We start from the raw sequence: 19,640 nt of genomic DNA, 5'->3' as shown, positions 1-19,640 counted from the left end.
CTTCCAGGTTCAAGCGAGTCTCCTGCCTCAGCCTCCCGAGTAGCTGGGATTACAGGCATGCACCACCATGCCCGGCTAATTTTGTATTTTTAGTAGAGATGGGTTTCTCCATGTTGGTCAGGCTGGTCTCGATCTCCCAACCTCAGATCTGCCCGCCTCAGCCTCCCAAAACTGTGCGATTACAGGCGTGAGCCACTGTGCCCAGCCGACTTTTATTTTTGTTAAGTAAAACTTATTAGTTCCAGTACAGGCCGGGAGCAGTAGCTCATGCCAGTAATCCCAGCACTTTGGGAGGCCGAGGCAGGCGGATCACTTGAGGTCAAGAGTTCAAGGCCAGCCTGGCCAACATGGTGAAACCTCGTCTCTACTAAAAATATAAAAAAATTAGCCAGCATGGTGGTGGGTGCCTGTAGTCCCAGCTACTTGGGAGGTTGAGACAGAAGAATCGCTTAAACCTGGGAGGTGAATGTTGTAGTGAACCAAGACTGCACCACTGCACTCCAGACTGGGTGACAGAGCAAGACTCTGTCTCAAAAAAAGAAAAAAAAAAAAGTTCCAGTACAAGCTATCATTTGCAAATATCATAAGGTTTTTATTGAGGATAAGGCTTTGCCCAAATTTTTGATTACTTCCTTAGGTTAATTTCCCATAAACGGAAGAGCTAATAATCACCATTTTAAATGTTATTTATTTTATTCTTCTGGAAACATTTTTTTTTTTTTCTTTTTTTAGATGGAGTCTCACTCTGTCACCCAGTCTTGAACTCCTGACCTCAAGTGATCCGGCTCCCTTGGCCTCCTAAAGTGCTGGGATTACAGGCGTGAGTCACTGTGCCTATCTAAATTTTAAAATAGTTTTTCTAGTTCTGTGAAGAATGTCATTGGTGATTTGATAGGATTAGCACTGAATCTGTAAATTGCTTTGGGCAGTATGGCCATTTTAATAACATTGATTCTTCCTATCCATGAGCATGGAATGTTTTTTCATTTGCTTCTGTCATCTCTGATTTCTTTGGGCAGTGAGTAATTCTCATTGTAGGGATCTTTCACCTCTCTGGTTAGCTGTATCTCTAGGTATTTTATTCTTTTTGTGGCAGTTGTGAATGAGAATGTGTTCCTGATCTGGCTCGTGGCTTGGCTGCTATTGGTATAAGAATGATAGTGATTTTTGTACACTGATTGTGTATCCTGATACTTTGCTGAAGTTTATCAGCTGAAGGAGCTTTTGGGCTGAGACTATGGGTTTATTAGATATAGAATTATATCATCTGCAAACAGATGTAGTTTGACTTCCCCTCTTCCTACTTGAATGCCCTTTATTTCTCTCTCTTACCTGACTGCCCTGGCCAGGACTTCTAATACTATGTTGAATAGGAGTGGTGGGAGACAGCATTCTTCTCTTGTATCAGTTTTTTTTTTTTTTTTTTTTGAGACGGAGTCTCGCTGTGTCGCCCAGGCTGGAGTGCGGTGGCGCGATCTCGGCTCACTGCAAGCTCCGCCTCCTGGGTCCACGCCATTCTCCCGCCTCAGCCTCCGAGTAGCTGGGACTACAGGCGCCCGCCACCTCGCCTGGCTAGTTTTTTTTTGTATTTTTAGTAGAGACGGGGTTTCACCGTGTTAGCCAGGATGGTCTCGATCTCCTGACCTCGTGATCCGCCCGCCTCGGCCTCCCAAAGTGCTGGGATTACAGGCTTGAGCCACCGCGCCCGGCCTCTTGTATCAGTTTTCAAAGGGAATGTTTCCAGCTTTTGGTCATTTCAGTATGATGTTGGGTGGCTTTGTAATAGATGGCTCTTATTATTTAGAGGTATGTTCCTTTAATACCTAGTTTATCTAGAGTTTTTAACATGCCAAAAGCCTTTTCTACATCTATTGAAATAATGTAGTTGTCGTCTTTAGTTCTTTTTTTTTTTTTTGAGCTGGAGTCTTGCTCTTGTCTCCCAGGCAGGAGTGTAATGGCACGATCTCGGCTCACTGCAATCCCCGCCTCCCAAGTTCAAGCAATTCTCCTGCTTCAGTCTCCTGAGTAGCTGGGATTACAAGGTGCCCACCACCATGCTTGGTTAATTTTTGTATTTTCAGTAGAGATGGGGTTTCACCATCTTGGCCAGGCTGGTCTTGAACTCCTGACCTCGTGATCCACCCACCTTGGGCTTCCAAGGTGTTGGGATTACAGGCGTGAGCCACTACGCCCGGTCTTTTTTTTTTTTTTTTTTTTTTGATACAATCTTGCTCTGATGCCCGGGCCGGAATGCAGTGGCACCATCTTGGCTCACTGCCACCTCTGCCTCCCAGGTTCAAGAAATTCTCCTGCCTCAGCCTCCCAAGTAGCTGGGATTACAAGTGCCCACTACCGTGACGGGCTAATTTTTGTATTTTGAGTAGAGATGGGGATTCACCATCTTGGCCAGGCTGGTCTTGAACTCCCGACCTTATGATCCACCCGCCTCAGCCTCCCAAGGTACTGGGATTACAGGCGTGAGCCACCGCACCAGGGTTTTTTTTTTTTTTTTTCTGAGATGGAGTCTCACTCTGCCACCCAGGCTGGAGTGCAGTGGTGTGATCTTGGCTCACTGCAGTCTCTGCCTCCTGGGTTCAAGTGATTCTCCTGCCTCGGCCTCTCAAATAGCTAGGACTACAAGTGCGCACCACCACACCTGGCTAATTTTTGTATTTTTTTGTAGAGACAGGGTTTCATGTTGGTCAGGTTGGTCTTGAACTCCTGACCTCAGGTGATCTACCCATCTCGGCCTACCAAAGTGCTGGGATTATAGGCATGGGCCACCATACCTGGCCATCTTTAGTTCTTTTAATGTGATGAATTCACATTTATTGATTTGCATATGCTGAACCAACCTTGCATCCCAGGGATAAAGCCTACTTAACCATGGTGGATTAGCTACTTGATGTGCTGCTGGATTTGGTTTGCTAGTTATTTTCTTAAGGATTTCTGCATTAATGAACATCAAGGATATTGCCTAAAGTTTTTCTGTTGTCTCTGCCAGGTTTTGGTATCAAGATGCTGGCCTCAAAGAACGAGCTGGGGAGGAGTCCCTCCTCCTCAGTTGTTTGGAACAGTTTCAGTAGAAATGGTACCAGCTCTTCTTTGTACATCTGGTAGAATCTGGCTGTGAATTCACCTGGTCCTGGGCCTTTTTTGGTTGCTAGGCTATACATTACTAATTCAATCTTGGAGCTTGTTATTGGTCTATTCAGGGATTCAATTTCCTCCTGGTTTCAGCCTCGGGAGGGTGTATGTGTTCAGGAATTTATCTGTTTCTTCTAGATTTTCTAGTTTGTGTGCACAGAGGTGTTCATAGTAGTATCTCCTGGTTATTTGTATTTCTGAGGGGTCAGTGGCAACATCCGCTTTGTTGTTTCTAATTGTGTTTACTTGGATTTTCTCTCTTTTTCATTAGTCTAGCTAGCGGACCATCTTACTAACTTTTTCAAAAAACCAACTCCTAGATTTGTTAATCTTTTGAATGGTTTTCCTGTCTCAGTCTCCTTCAGTTCAGCTCTGATTATTTCTTTTTTTCTGCTAGCTTTGGGATTGGTTTGCTCGTTTTTTCTAGTTCTTTCTGTTACAAAGTTGGGTTGTTAATGTGAGATCTTTCCAGCTTTTTTAGAAAAAAAAAAAAAAAACAAAGAAAACAAGAGTCTAGCTCTGTCACCCAGGCTGCAGTGCGCTGGCACAATCTCGGCTCACTGCCACCTCCACCTCCTGGGTTCAGGTGATTCTTGTGCCTCAGCCTTCCGAACAGCTGGGACTACAGGCACACACTGCCATATCTGGCTAAATTCTGCATTTTTAGTAGAGAAGAGATTTTGCCATGTTGGCTAGGGTGGTCTCAAACTCCTAGCCTCAGGCAGTCCACTCTCCTTGGCCTCCCAAAGTGCTTGGGTTACAGGTATGAGCCACCATGCCCGGTCACTGACCTACCTTTTTGATGTGGGTGTTTAGTGTGATGAATTTCCCTCTTAACACTGTCTTAGCTGTGTCCCAGAGATTTTGGTATGTTGTGTCTTTGTTTTTGTTCGTTTCAAAGAACTTCTTGATATCTACCTTAATTTCATTATTTACCCAAAAGTCATCCAGGAGTAGGTTGGTTAATTTCCATATAATTGTATGGTTTTGAGTGATTTTCTTAGTCTTGATTTCTATTTTTATTGTGCCGTGGTCCAAGATAGTGGTTGGTATAATTTTCCTTTTTTGCATTTTCTGAGGATTGTTTTATGTCCAATTATGTGGTTGATATTAGAGTATGTGCCATCTGGTAATGAGAAGAATGCATATTCTGTTCATCTTTGGGTGGAGAGTTCCCTAGATGTCTATCAGGTACATTTGGCCCAGTGTTGTGTTCAGGTCCGGAATATCATTGTTAATTTTCTGCTCTGATAGTCTAATACTGTCAGTTGGGTGTTAAAGTCTCCCAGTATTAGGTGGGAGTTTTAAGAGATGAGGTGAAGTCCTGCTGTGTTATCCAGGCTGGTCTTGAAGGCCTAGGCTCAAGCAATCCTCCTGCCTTGCCTCCCACAGTGCTGGGATTACAGGCATGAGCCCCTATACCCAGGCCTTTTTCTTTTTTTATTATGTGGGAGTGTAAGTCTCTCTGAAGGTCTCTAAGAACTTGCTTTACGAGTCTGGGTGCTCTTGTTTTGTGTGCATATATTATTTAGGATAAGTCTTCTTGTTGAACTGAACCCTTTACCGTTATGTAATGCCCTCCTTTGTCTTTTTTGGTCTTTGTTAAAGTCTGTTTTGTCTGAAATTACATTACAACCCTTGCTTTTTCCTGTTTTCCATTTGCTTGGTAGATTTTTCTCCATCCCTTTATTTTGAGCTTGTGGGTGTCATTATGGGTCTCATGGGATGAGAGATGGGCTCCTGAAGACAGCATCCCATTATATCTTGCTTGTTTATCCAGCTTGCCACTCTGTTTCTTTCAATTGGGGCATTTAGCCCATTTACATTCAAGGTCAGTATTGATATGTGTGGATCTGATCTTGTCATTATGTTGTTAGCTGGAAGCAATCTTGTTTGTGTGGTTGCTTTACAGTGTCATTGGTTGATATACTTAAGTGTGTTTTTGTAGTGTCTGGTAACAGTCTTTCCTTTTCATATTTAGTGCTTCTTTTGGGAGCTACTGCAAGGCAGGTCTGGTGGTAAAAAATTCCCTCAGCATCTGCTTGAGGAAAAAGGACTCTATTTCTCCTCTGCTTATGAAGTTTGGTTTGGCCGGATAGAAATTACTGGTTGGAATTTCTTTTCCTTAAGATGTTGAAAACAGGCCCCCAATCTCTTCTTGGCTTGCAGGGTTTGTGCTGACAAGTCCACAGTTAGTCTTCTGGGCTTCCTTTTGAAGGTGACCTGTCATTTTTTCTTTCGTTTTGACCTTGGAGAATCTGATGATTATGTGTCTTGGAGAAGATCTTGTGAAGTATTTTGTGGGGATTCTCTGGGTTTCCTGAATTGCGATGTTGGAGGAAAGAAGGCACTCTGGCTTTTGAGTAGTTAGAGTTCTTGTGCTGGTTCTTTCTCATCTTTGTGGGCTAATGTTCCTTCAATCTTTAAAGTTGCTATCCTTTGGCTTTTTTTTTTTTTCATTCTTTTATCCTATTTGATGACCTTGGGTGTTTGATTGTGGTATAAGATGGGTTCAGTTGATGGGCTTAGTTTCTAGAGGATTTTAGGGGGCCAAGGCTCAGCTCAGGACTCCTGGACTGTGTGCTCCAACTCTGGGGAACTGGTATCAGGCCCTGGCTTTTGGATAAAAGTCATTTTAACTGGGGTGAGATGATATCTCATTGTTTTTTCTGATGATCACTGATGTTCAGCACCTTTTCATATACCTGTTTGCCATTTGTATGTCTCCTTTTGGCAAATGTATATTCAGGTCTTTTGCCCACTTTTTAACTGGATTATTAGATTTTCTCTTAAGGAGTTGCTTGAGTTCCTCATACATTCTGGTTACTAATCCATTGTAAGATGGGTAGTTTGCAGATCGTTTTTTCCCATTCTGTGAGTTGTCCCTTCACTTTGTCTCCTTTGCTGTGCAGAGGCTTTTTAACTTGATGTAATCCTATTTATCTACTTTTGTTTTGGTTGCCTGAGACTGTTGGGTATTACTCAAGAAATCTTTGCCTAGTCCAGTTTTATTCTAGTAGTTTCATAGTTTTGGGCATTAGATTTAAGTCTTTAATCCATTTTGATTTTTGTATATGGCAAGAGACAGGGGGCTAATTTCATTATTCTGTATACTGATATCTAGTTTTCCCAGCACCGTTTATTGAAGAGACTGTCCTTTCCCCAATGTATGTTCTTGGCACTGTTGTCAAAAATGAGTTCACTGTAGATGTAAGGATTTGTTTCTAGGTTCTCTACTCTTTTCCATTGGTCTATATGTCTGTTTTTATGCCAGCACCATGCTGTTTCAGATACTATATAGCTCTGTAATATAAACTGAAGTCAGGTAATGTGATTCCTTCAGTTTTCTTTTGGCTCAAAATAACTTTAGCTATTCTGAGTCTTTTATGGTTCCATATAAATTGTAGGACTGTGGCTGGGCGCGGTGGTTGACGCCTGTAATCCCAGCACTTTGGGAGGCCGAGGAGGGCGGATCATGAGGTCAAGAGATCGAGACCATTCTGGCCAACATGCTGAAACTCCATTTCTACTAAAAATATAAAAATTACCTGGGCTTGGTGGTACACGCCTGTAGTCCCAGCTACTCGGGGGGCTGAGGCAGGAGAATCGCTTGAACCCGGGAGGCAGAGGTTGCAGTGAGCTGAGATTGTGCCACTGCACTCCAGCCTGGTGACAAAGCGAGACTCCATCTCAAAAAAAAAGAAAAGAAATGTATCCTACAGGCCTACTACCTGGCTAGTGTTGCTGATTATTCAGGGTCCAAGGGCTCTTTAGTTAGCAGGTGATGAATTCTACCAAGACTGGGTCCCTCTCTTCAAGGCAGTGTGTTCCCTTCTGGCCCAGGGGCATGTCTAGAAATGCTGCGTAGGAGCTAGTGCCTGGAATGGGTGCCTCAGGACTCTGCCCAGTGCCTTATCCTACTGTGGCTGAGCTGGTATCTAGGCTGCAAGACAAAGACCTCTTTACTCTTCCCTCTCCTCTCCTCAAGGGGAAGGAAGAAGTCTTTTTTGGAGTTGCCCAGGGTTGGGGAGGGGTGGGATTACAGCTGGCACATGCCTGTAATCCCAGCTATTCAGGAGGCTGAGGCAGGAGAATTGCTGGAACCTGGGAGGCAGAGGCAGACGTTCATTTACATAGCATGAAAAACGATGGCATTCCTTTTTATGGTGGGATAATATTCCATTGTATGAATATATCATTTTTTGGGCTTTTGTTATTTTTCATTGACATATGACAACTGGCTACCCTGCTGGTGTCTCACATGTCATGTGCCCCCTAAGTCCACTGGCTCTGAGCCCATCACAGCACTAGGACTTGCCTACTAGTTGTAGTCCTTGTGGCCTACACGTCCCTTCAAGTTTATTTAGGACCCCAGAGCCCTTTAGCACACAGTGGCAAGGCTTGCTGGAACTCAAGTTCTGACAATTGTCCAGTCCACTGGGCTGGACAATTCCCCTCTGATGAGGACTGGCCTGAATGTTTCCTCTGTACGCATCGGCTGAGTTCCAGTGCAAACCCCACAATCACTGTGCTCTAACTCCCGCAAGCAAAAGGATTCTCTGTGCCATACAGCTGATGCTGGGGTATGGGAGAAGGGTGGTGCCAGCAATTCAAGACCGTGTTTTCTACCCTCTTTCAGTGATACAAAGTTAAAACTAGGTACTGTGATTGTTTACCTGATTTTTGGTTCTCATGAAGGTGCTTTTTTGTGTGTAGATAATTGTTAAATTTGGTGTTCCTGGGGAGGACAATTGGTGGAGGCTTCTATTGGGCCATCTTGCTCTATCTCCTAATTCTTGGTATTATATATATAATTTTTAAAAGTTCTGCCCATTTTGGTGAAAACTGTTATCTAGCAACTGATTAATCAAATGGATCCCTGTGTCATACACAGCAGATCTATAAGGTTCTTGAGAATTTTATACCAGCAGTAACACTATCAGTTTACTGAAAGGGACAGAGATATTAGAATTTTTTTTGTTTTTTACAGACAGGGTTCACCCAGGTTTCAGAGTACTGGCACCATCATAGCTCACTACAACCCTGAACTCCGGGGCTCAAGTGATGCAGCGATCCTTCTACCTTAGCCTTGTGTGGTGGTACTCACCTGTAGTTCCAGCTACTAGGGAGAGTCTCACTGTGTCGCCCAGGCTGGAGTGCAGTGGTGCAATCTCGGCTCACTGCAACCTCTGCCTCCCAGGTTTAAGCAATTCTCTTGCCTCAGCCTCCCGAGTAGGTGGGACTATAGGCGTGTACCACCACACTCGGCTAGTTTTTTTATTTTTAGTCGAGACAGGGTTTCAACTAAAATAAATGTTGGTTAGACTGGTCTTGAACTCCTGACCTCAGGTGATCCACCCGCTTTAGCCTTCCAAAGTGCTGGGATTACAGGCATGAGCCACTGCGCCCAGTCAGTTATCTTTTTCTTCCTTTATACTGCTGGTATAAAATTCTCAAGAACCTTATAGATCTGGCCGGGCGCGGTGGCTCACGCCTGTAATCCCAGCACTTTGGGAGGCCGAGGCGGGTGGATCACCTGAGGTCGGCAGTTCAAGACCAGCCTGACCAACATGGAGAAACCCTGTCTCTACTAAAAATACAAAATTAGCCAGGCATGGTGGCACATGCCTGTAATCCCAGCTACTCGGGAGGCTGAGGCACGAGAATCGCTTGAACCCGGGAGGCGGAGGTTGCGGTGAGCTGAGATCGCGCCACTGTATTCCAGCCTGGGCAAAAAAGAGTGAAACTCCGTCTAAAAAAAAAAAAAAATTAAAGAACCTTATAGATCTGCTGTGTATGACACAGGGATCCACTTGATTAATCAGTTGCTAGATAACAGTTTTCACCAAAATTGGCAGAACTTCTAAAAATTATATATATAATACCAAGAATTAGGAGATAGAGCAATGTTGTTCTACTTCTGGGAGACTTCTTCAACTTTGTATTCTAATATTTCTCTGAATGGAAAACAACTCATATATAATTAACACACCACATAATTCACCTATTTAAAGTTCAATGGTTTTTGGTATATTACATTATTAGATATTAATAATTGTAGTAAAACATATAATACAAAACAGTTATTCTGACCACTTTAAAATGTACCATTCACTGGCAATAATTTAGTGTTGTGCAACCATAACCACAAACTATTTTCAAAACTTTTTCATTACACCAAACAGAAACTTTAATCATTAAACAATAATTACCCATTTCTCCACTCTGCAACCTGGCCCCTAGCAACCTCTATTCCACTTTCTGTCCCTATGAATTTGCCAATTCTATATACTTCAAAAAAGTGTAATCAAACAATATTTGTTCTTTTCAGTTTGGCCTACTTCACTTATCATAAGGTTTTCAATGTTCATTTACATAGCATGAAAAAGGATGGCATTCCTTTTTACGGTGGGATAATATTCCATTGTATGCATATACCACTTATTGGGCTTTTGTTATTTTTCATTGACATATAATAATCATGTGGCTCATGTCTGCAATCCCAGCACTTTGGGAATCTGAGGAGGGAGGATCCCTTGAGCCCAGGAGTTTGAAACCAGCCTGGGCAACACAGCAAGATCTAGTCTCTACAAGTAATTTAAAAAATTAGGCCAGGTGCAGTGGCTCATGCCTGTAATCCAAGCACTTTGGGAGGCGGAAGCAGGCAGATCACCTGAGGTCAGGAGTTAGAGACCAGCCTGGCCAACATGGCAAAGTCCCGTCTCTGCTAAAAATACAAAAATCAGCTGGGTGTGGTGGTGTATGCCTATAATCCCAGCTACTCAGGAGGCTGAGGCAGGAGAATTGCTGGAACTGGGGAGGCACAGGCTGCAGTGAGCTGAGATCACACCACTGCACTCCAGCCTGGGCAACAGAGCGAGACTACATCTCAAAAAAAAAAAAAAAGGCAGGTGTGGCACATGCCTCTAGTCTCAACTACTCAGGAGACTGAGGCAAGAGACTCGTTTGAGCTCAGGAGGTTGAGGGTGTAGTGAGCCATGTTCGTGCTACTGTACTCTAGCCTGGGTGACAGAATGAGACCCCACCACACACACACACAAAATGTACATATTTATGGAGTACAGTGTGATATTTCAATAACATGGACACAATGTATAACAATCAAATCAGGGTAATTAGCATATTTATAATCTCAAGCATTTATCATTTCTTTATGTTGAAAAGACTCAAAATCCACTCTTTTAGCTATTTGAAAACATAAAATAAATTGTTGTTAACTATAGTCAGTCTGTAGTGCTATTGAACACTAGTAACTTATTTTTCCTATCTAACTATAAACATATAGATGGTCTACAGGCATATGATAAAATGCTCAACATAACTATAAACGTCAGGGAAATGCAAATCAAATTTTTAAAAAAATTTTACTGTCAGCCAGGCATGGTGGCTCATGCCTGTAATCCCAGCACTTTGGGCAGCCGAGGCGGGCGGATCACGAGGTCAGGAGATTGAGACCATCCCGGCTAACACAGTGAAACCCCGTCTCTACTAAAAATACAAAAATTAGCCAAGTGTGGTGGCAGGTGCCTGTAGTCCCAGCTACTTGGGAGGCTGAGGCAGGAGAATGGTGTGAACCCGGGAGGCAGAGCTTGCAGTGAACCGAGATTGCGCCATTGCACTCCAGCCTGGGCGACACAGTGAGACTCCATCTCAAAAAAAAAAAAAAAATGTTTTTACTGTCAATTTCACTTGTATATGATGAAAATATTTTTATAAAAACATTAATATTTCATGGATGTATTATTTTTAAATACATTTTTCAATTGTGATAAAAAATCTATAACGAAATCTGCCATTTGAACCAACGTAAAGTGTGCATTTCAGTGATATTAATTACAATCACAATTTTTGTTTTTTCATTGATATATAATATAAATATTTATGGGAGACGTGACATTTTGTTGCACTTATAGAACATGTAATGATCAAGTCAGGGTATTTGGGGTAACCATCCTTTCTATGTGTTGGGAACATTTTAAGTTCTCTCTTCTAGCTACTTTGAAACATTCAATACACTGTTGCTAACTACAGTCACCCTATTCTGCTGTCAAATATTAGAACTTGTACCTTCTAACTCCAAGTTTGTTGCTCTTTTCATCTCTATCCCACCCATCTTTCTCAGTCTTTGGTATCAATCATTCTACTCTCTAACTCCATGAGATCAACTTTTTTAGTTCCCACATGTAATTGAGAACATGCAAAATCTGTCTTTCTGTGTCTGGCATATTTCGATTAAGGTAATGATCTGCAGTTCCATCCATGTCGTTACAAATGACACTATTTTATTTTTGCTATGGACAAACAATATTCCATTGTATATACACACACACACATTTTCTTTATGCTTTCATCCATTGATGGGCACTTACGTTGAATTCGTATCTTTGTTACTGTGAATAGTGCTTCTATAAACGTGAATGCAGGTATCCCTTTGATATACTAATTTCTTTTCCTTTGGATAAACACCTAGTGGTAGGCTTGCTAGATCACGTAGTTTTATTTTTAGTATTTTGAAAAATCTCCATACTGTTTTCACATAGTAACTGTAGTAATTTATATTCCTATCAACAATGTATAACAGTTCCCTTTGCTCTGCATCCTAGCCAACATCTATTACTTATTGTCTTCTTAATAACTGGGGTAACAAGGTGACATCACATTGTAGTTTTGATTTGCACTGATGATTAGTCATATCGAACATTTTATCATACGCATATTAACCATTTATATGCTTTCATTTGAGAAACAACTGTTCATGTTCTTTGCCCACTTTTTAATGGGATTATTATTACAATTATTGTTTTTTATTGTTGAGATGTTTGAATTCCTGGTATAGTCTGGATATTAGTCCCTCATCAGATGAACAGTTTGCAAATATTTTCTCCCATTGGGCAGGCTGTCTCTTCACTGTCTTGTTTCCTTTGCTGTGCAGAAGCCTTTTAGTTTAATATAATCCCATTTGTCAATTTTTGTTGTCTGTGCTTTTGAGGCCTTTGCCATAAGATCTTTGCCTAGACCAATGTCCTGAAGTGTCTTCTCTGTTTTCTTCTAGTAGTTTTATAGTTTTGGGTCTTATGTTTAAGTCTTTACTCTATCTTGAGTTGATTTTTGTATATGGTAAGAGATATGGGCCTTGTTTCGTTTTCTGCCTCTGGATATTCAATTTTTCCACCACCATTTATTGAAGAGGGTGTCCTTCCGCAACACATGTTCTTGGTGCCCTTGTTGAAAAATCACTTGGCTATAAATATGTGGATTCCCTTCTGAATTCTCTATTCACTTTCATTGGTCTATATGTCTGTTTTTATACCAATACTGTGCTGTTTGGTTACTCTAGCCTTGTAATATATTTTGAAGTCAGGTAGTGTGATGCCTCCAGCTTTGTTCTTTTTGCTTAGGATTGCTTTGACTATTCAGGCCTTTTTTTGGTTCCATTCAAATTTTAGGATTTAAAAATAATTTTAGAATTTTATTTATTTACTTACTTAGAGACAGAGTTTTGCTCTGTTGCCCAGGCTGGAGTGCAGTGGTGTGATCTCAGCTCACTGAAACCTCTGCCACCCGATTTCAAGTGATTCTCCTGTCTCAGTCTCCCCAGTAATTAGGATTACAGGCATTCGCCACCATGCCCAGCTAATGTGTGTGTGTGTGTGTGTATTTTTTTTTTTCTGAGATGGAGGTTTTTTTTTTTTTTTTTGAGCTGGAGTCTCGCTCTGTCGCCCAGGCTGGAGTTCAGTGGTGTGATCTCTGTTCACTGCAAGCCCCGCCTCCCAGGTTCACACCATTCTCCTGCCTCAGCCTCCCAAGTAGCTGGGACCACAGGTGCCTGCCACCACGCCCAGCTAATTTTTTGTATTTTTAGTGGAGACAGCATTTCACCATGTTAGCCAGGATGGTCTCGATCTCCTGACCTTGTGATGCACCCACCTCAGCCTCCAAAATGCTAGAATTACAGGTGTGAGCCACCACACCCAGCATGAGATGGAATGTTACTCTTGTTGCCCAGGGTGGAGTGCAATGGCACAATCTTGGCTCACCGCAAACTCTGCCTCCTGGATTCAAGTGATTCTCTTGCCTCAGCCTCCCAAGTAGCTGGGATTTACAAGCATGCGCCACCAGGCCCAGCTAATTTTGTTATTTTTGGTAGAGACAAGGGTCTCTCTATGTTGGTCAGGCTGGTCTCGAACTCCTGACCTCAGGTAATCCACCTGCCTCAGCCTCCCAAAGTGCTGGGATTACAGGCATGAGCCACAGTGCTGGGCCTAATTTTTGTATTTTTAGTAGAGACAGGGTTTTCACCATGTTGGCCAAGCTGGTCTTGAACTCCAGACCTCAAGTGATCCGCCCGCTTCGGCCTCCCAAAATGGAGTTACAGGCGTGAGCCACTGTGCCTGGCCTGAATTTTTTTCTATTTCTGTGAAAAATGACATTGGTACTTTGATAGAAATTGGAGATTGAATCTGCAGACTGCTTTGGGTAGTATGCTCATTTTAATGATATTAATTCTTCAGATCCATGAGCATGGGGTTTCTCCATTTGTTTGTGTCCTCTTTAGTTTTTTACATCAGTGTTTTATAGTTTTCCTTATAGAGATCTTTCACCTCATTATTATTTGTAGGGTTTTTTTTTTTTTTTTGGTGGATACTATAAATAGGATTGCCTTCTTGATTTCTTTTTTTTTTTTTCTTTTTTGAGATGACATTTGCTCTTGTTGCCCAGGCAAGAGTACAATGGCACGATCTTGGCTCGCTGCAACCTGCGCCTCTCAGGTTCAAGGGATCCTTCTGCCTCAGCCTAGTGAGTAGCTGGGATTATAGGTGTGCATCACCACGCCCAGCTAATTGTTTTATTTTTGATAGAGACAAGAGGGTTCACCATGTTGGTCAGTTTGTTCTTGAACTCCTGACGTCAAGTGATCTGCCTGCCTCAGCCTCCCAAAGTGCCCTTCTTGATTTCTTTCTCAGCTAGCTCATTACTAGTATGCTGATTTTGTATTCTCCAAGTCACTGAATTTATTTATCAGACTGAAGAGTTTTTTTTTAATCAAGTCTTTAGGTTTTTCTAGATATAAGATCATATCATCAGCAGAGAGGGACAATTGGACTTCTTCCTTTCTCCAATTTATTTCATTCTCTTGACTGATTCTCTTGCAGTACTATGTTGAATAGGAGTGGTGAAAGTGGGGATATTTGACCTCTTCCAGTTCTTAGAAGAAAGGCTTTCAGGCAGGGCATGGTGGTTAATGCTTGTAATCCCCGCACTTTGCAAGGCCAAGGTGGGCAGATCACGAGGTTAGGAGTTCAAGATCAGCCTGGCCAACATGGTGAAACTCTGTCTCTACTAAAAATACAAAAATCAGCCAGGCATGGCAGCAGGTACCTGTAGTCCCAGCTACTTGGGAGGCTGAGGCACGAGAATTGCTTGAAACTGGAAGCGGAGGAGGCTGCAGCGAGCCGAGATCGTGCCACTGCACTCCACCCTGGGGCAACAAGAGGGAAACTCTGTCAAAAAAAAAAAAAAAAGAAAGAAAGGCTTTCAGCTTTTCCTCATCATGCATGATGTTAGTTGTGGATCTGTCATATATGGCCTTTATCATGTTTTAAAACTTATTTATTTATTTTTACAGATAGAGTCTTACTGGAAACTCAAACTCGTGGGGCTCCTTCTGCCTCAGCTTCTGGAATTGCCATCTGGGATTACAGGCATATGCCACACTGCCGGGTTAATTTTTTGTTTTGTAAAGTCAGATCTCACTATATTGCCCAGGCTGGTCTTAAACTCCTTGTCTCAGTTGATCCTCCCACCTCAGCCTCCCAAAGCACTGGGATTACAGGTGTGTGCTACTGTGCTCAGTTCCTTTATTGAGATATGTTCCCTCTATGCTTAATTTGTTGAGTTTCTGTCATGAATGGGATGCTGAATTTTATCAAATGCTTTTTCTGCATGTATTGAGATAATCATATGGTTTCTGTCCTTCATTCTGTTAACGTGAAACATCATGTTTATTTTTTGGATATTTTAAACTATCCTTGTATTGCTGGGATAAATCCCACATGATTGTGGTGTATTTAAAAAAAATATGCTGTTGGATTCATATTGCAAGAATTTTGGTGAGAATTTCTGCATCTATGTTCATCAGGGATACTGGCCTGTAGTTTTCTTTCCATTGTTATTGTTGCATCCTGGTCTGGTTCTGGCATCAGGGTAATATTGGCCTTTGTAGAATGAGTTTGGCAATGAAATCATTCAGTCCTGGACTTTTCTTTCTTGGGAGACTTTTTATTAGTGATTCAATCTCCTGACTTATTATTAGTCCGCTTTCCTGACTCAGTCTTGGTAGGCTGTATGTGTTCAGGAATTTATCCATTTCCTCTAGGTTTTCCGGTTTGTTACCGTACAGTTGTTCATAATAGTCTCTAATGGTCTTTTGTATTTCTCTAGTATGAGTTTAGTATCTCCTTTTTCATTTCTGATTTTATTTGGGTCTTCTCTTTTTACTGGTTAGTTTAGCAAGTGAGTTACTAGTTTTGTTTTCTTTTCAAAAAACCAACTTCTTGTTTTGTTGATCCTTTGTATTTTTTTAGGTATATTTCATTGAATTCTGTTGTTCATTATTTCTTTCTTTTTATTAACTTTGGGTTTGGTTTGTTGCTGCTTTACTAATTCCTTGAGGTGAATCATTAGATTATTTGAAATGCTTCTACTTTTTTGATTTAGGCATTTATTGCTGTAAAGTTCCCTACTGTAAAAAGCACTGCTTTTGCTGTATCCTACAGGTTCTGTTGTGTTTCAAGTTTTGTTTCAATAAAATTTTTTATCTTACTAAATTTCTTCCTTGATACAATGGTCCTTTAGGAACATGTTTAATATCCATGTATTTGTACAGTTTCCAAAGTTCCTCTTGTTATTGATTTCTAGTTTTCTTCTATTGTGGTCTGAGAAGATAATTGATATGATTTCAATTTTTTAAAAAATTATTTATTTTGATAGAGATGAGGTCTTGCTATGTGGCCCAGGCTGGTCTTGAACTCCTGAGCTCAAGTGATCTGCCTGCCTTGGCCTTCCAAAGTGTTGGGATTACAGGTGTGAGCCCAGCCTAATTTCAATTTTTAAAAATTTGTTGAGACTTGTTTTGTGTCCTCACATGTGGTCTATCCTGGAGAATGTTTTGTGTGCTGATGAGAAAAATGTGCATTCTGTAGCTGTTAGATAAAATGTTCTGTAGATGTCTGGTAGATGCATTTGTTCTAAAGTGCAACTTAAATCCAGTGTTTCTTTGTTAATTTTCTGTCTAGATGATCTAATGCTGATAGTGGGATGTTGAAGTCCACAACTACTATTGTGGTTGTGGACTTCAACCACAATCTATCTTGCCCTTTAGATATAATAATATCTGCTTTATATATCTGGCTGCTTTGGTGCTGAGTGTATATATGCTCAGAACTGTTAGATCCCCTTGCTGAACGGATCCCTTTATCTTTATGTAATGACCTTTTTTGGGTCTCTTTTTACTGTTTTGACTGTTTTATCTGATATAAGCAAGCTACTGCTGCTCACTTTTGGTCTCTATTTGCATGAAATATCTTTTTATAACTCTTTATTTTCAGTCTATGTGTCTTCACAGGTGAGATGAGTTTCTTGTGGGCACCATATAGTTGGGTCATATTTTCAAAATACATTCAGCCAGTCTATATATTTTTTTTTTGAGAGACAGAATCTCGCTCTATCGCCCAGGCTGGAGTGCAGTGGTGCAATCTTGGTTTGCTGTAACCTCCAGCTCCCAGGTTCAAGCAATTCTCCTGCCTTAGCTTCCCAAGTAGCTAGAACTACAGGCACGTGCCACCACGTCCAACTAATTTTTGTATTTTTTGGTAGAGACGAGGTTTCACTATATGTTGGCCAGACTGGTCTTGAACTGCTAACCTTAAGTAATCCACCTGCCTTGGCCTCCCAGAATGCTCAGATTACAGGTGTGAGCCACTGTGCCTGGCCCAGCCTATGTCTTTTAAGTGGAAAGTTAATCCATTTATATTCAACGTTATTATTAATATGTAAGAGCTTATTTCTGTTTTTTTATTACTTGATTTCTGGTTATTCTGTATATCATTTGTTCCTTTGTTTCTCTCTTATGGTTTATCATTGCGGTTTGGTGGTATTCTGTAGTGGGTAACGTGAATTTTTTCTCTTCCTTTTTTGTATGTTTGCTCTACCAGTGTTTTCATATTTCATGTCTTTTAATGATGGTAGTTACCGTCTTACACTTCTAAATGTAGGAATCCCTTAAGCATTTCTTGTAGGACCAATCTAGTGGTAACGAATTCCCTCAGTTTTTGCTTGTCTGGGACTTTATTTCTCCTTCATTTGCAAAAGATAATTTTCCTGGGTATAGTATCCTTTGCCAGCAGTTTTTATTTTATTACTTTGAATATACCATCCCATTATCCCTGGCCTGTAAGGTTTCTGCTGAGAAAGCCACTGTTAACCTAAAGGGAACTCCTTGATAGATATTAGATACTTTACTGTTACTGTTTTTAGGATTTTCTCCTTATCTTTGACTTCTGACAGTAATGTACCATTGGGAAGACTTTTTTGAATTTTATCTATTTGGGGATCTTCGACTCTTCTGTAACTGGATGTCTAAATTTCTTGATACACTTAGAAAGTTTTCATCCTTTATTTCACTAAACAGGTTTTTCAACCTTTTAAAATTTCCTCTTCACCTTCAGGAATACTGAAAATTTGAATACTTGGTCACTTTATGGTGTCCCTTATGTTACCAAGCTTTGCTCATTCTTTATTTTTCTCTGAGTGGGTTATTACTATTTCAAAAGACCTGTCAACAATTCCCGAAATTCTTTTTTCTGCTTGATATAGTCTGTTCCTAAAGCTTTCAAATATCTTTTGTATTTCATTCAATAAATTCTTCAGTTCCAGAATTTTTTAGTTCTTTTTCATGGTATCTATTTGATAAAGTTCTCATTCATATCCTGAATTGTTTTTCTGATTTCTTTGTATTGTTTCTAAGAATTCTCTTGTATCTCACTTTCTTTAGTATGAAACTTTGAATTATTTTCCTGGAATTTGATAAATTACTTCGTTTGTTTTTGAGACGGAGTCTCACTCTGTCCCAGGCCGGAGTGCAATGGCACAATCTTGGCTCACTACAACCTCCACCTCCTGGGTTCAAAGTATTCTTCTGCCTCAGCCTTCCGAGCAGCTGAGATTACAGGTGCATGCCACCATGCCTGGCTAATTTTTGTATTTTTAGCAGAGACAGTGTTTCACCATGTTGGCCAGGCTGGTCTTGCACTCCTGATCTCGTGATCTGCTGGCCCTGGTCTCCCAAAGTCCAGGGATTACAGCGTGAGCCACCGCGCCCAGCCGATAAATTACTTTTTGATTGGAATCTATTGCTAGAGAATTACTGGGTTCTTTTGGAGGTATCATATTTCCTTGCTTTTTCTTGATTCCTGTGTCCTTAAATTGATACTATGTGTGTGTCTGGTATAATAGTCACTTCTTCCAATGTTCTGAATTCATTTTCGTAGAAGAGGACTTTTCCTTGAAGATAGATCTGTGGTGTTGATTGGGCAGGATACTTTGGTTTTGAATCTAGGTGCGTACAGTAGTGTAATCTCTGTATGATTCCTTCTACTGTAAACAGTATCAGTGGTATCCATGACTTCCTCAGTAGCTTAGGGCAGCAGCCCCCAACCTTTTTGGCACCAGGGACTAGTTTCGTGGAAGATAATTTTTCCATAGACGGGGGTGGGGTTTGTGGGGGTAAGGGATGAGGGTTGTGGGATGGTTTCAGGATGAAACTATTCCATCTCAGATCATCAGGCATTAGAGTTTCATAAGCAGTGCACAACCTAGATCCCTCACACACACAGTCCACAACAGGGTTCATGCTCCTATGAGAATCTAATGCCACCACTGATCTAACAGGAAGTGGAGCTCAGGGGATAATGTTCACTTGCTTGCCAGTCACTGACTCCTGTGGAGCCCAGTTCCTAACTAATGTGGGGGGTGGGGAGGAGGTGGGGGCCCCTGGCTTGGGGTACAGTTGACAGTGGAGGCTGTGATAAAGTATTGCTGGGGACTGGGCTGTCAAGTGTGCCAGGCTTTGGGCACCAGAGTGGTGTATACTGGCACTGGTGTTAGCAGGTCCAGGCAGGCCAATTCTTGGGACTTCAGCTGGCTTGCTCGAGTGCCAGGAATGGCAGCAGTGGATCGAGCAGGTGGGTGGGTTCCTGAGCCCCTGGGCAGTGGATGTAACAAGGGTGAAAGCAGTAGCAGTGCTGGGACAACTCTCTGGGACCCAAGTGTTTTGCACCAGTACTGGCAATGGCTATGATGGGTGGGCTAGTACCTGGACCCACAGGTAACACATGAAGATGGGTGCCAGTTGTGGTGGTAGTGGCAGATTGAGTGGCCCTGACCCCAGATGCTGGGAAAAGTGCTCAGGTATC

General features: G+C 41.6%; 1 protein-coding gene across 40 annotated transcripts in view; it reads right to left on the bottom strand.

Annotated features, from left to right (window-relative positions):
* The window catches only part of PBRM1 (polybromo 1), a 151,468-nt gene that overhangs the window by 46,911 nt on the left and 84,917 nt on the right, over positions 1-19,640 (bottom strand). The gene's annotated exons all lie outside the window — the stretch shown is intronic.

The sequence above is a fragment of the Papio anubis genome, chromosome 2 (assembly GCF_008728515.1).
Source record: "Papio anubis isolate 15944 chromosome 2, Panubis1.0, whole genome shotgun sequence".
In the NCBI taxonomy this organism is placed as follows: Eukaryota; Metazoa; Chordata; class Mammalia; order Primates; family Cercopithecidae; genus Papio; species Papio anubis.
The sequence above is the reverse complement of the archived record's forward strand: the minus strand, read 5'-3'. Positions and strand labels throughout refer to the sequence as shown.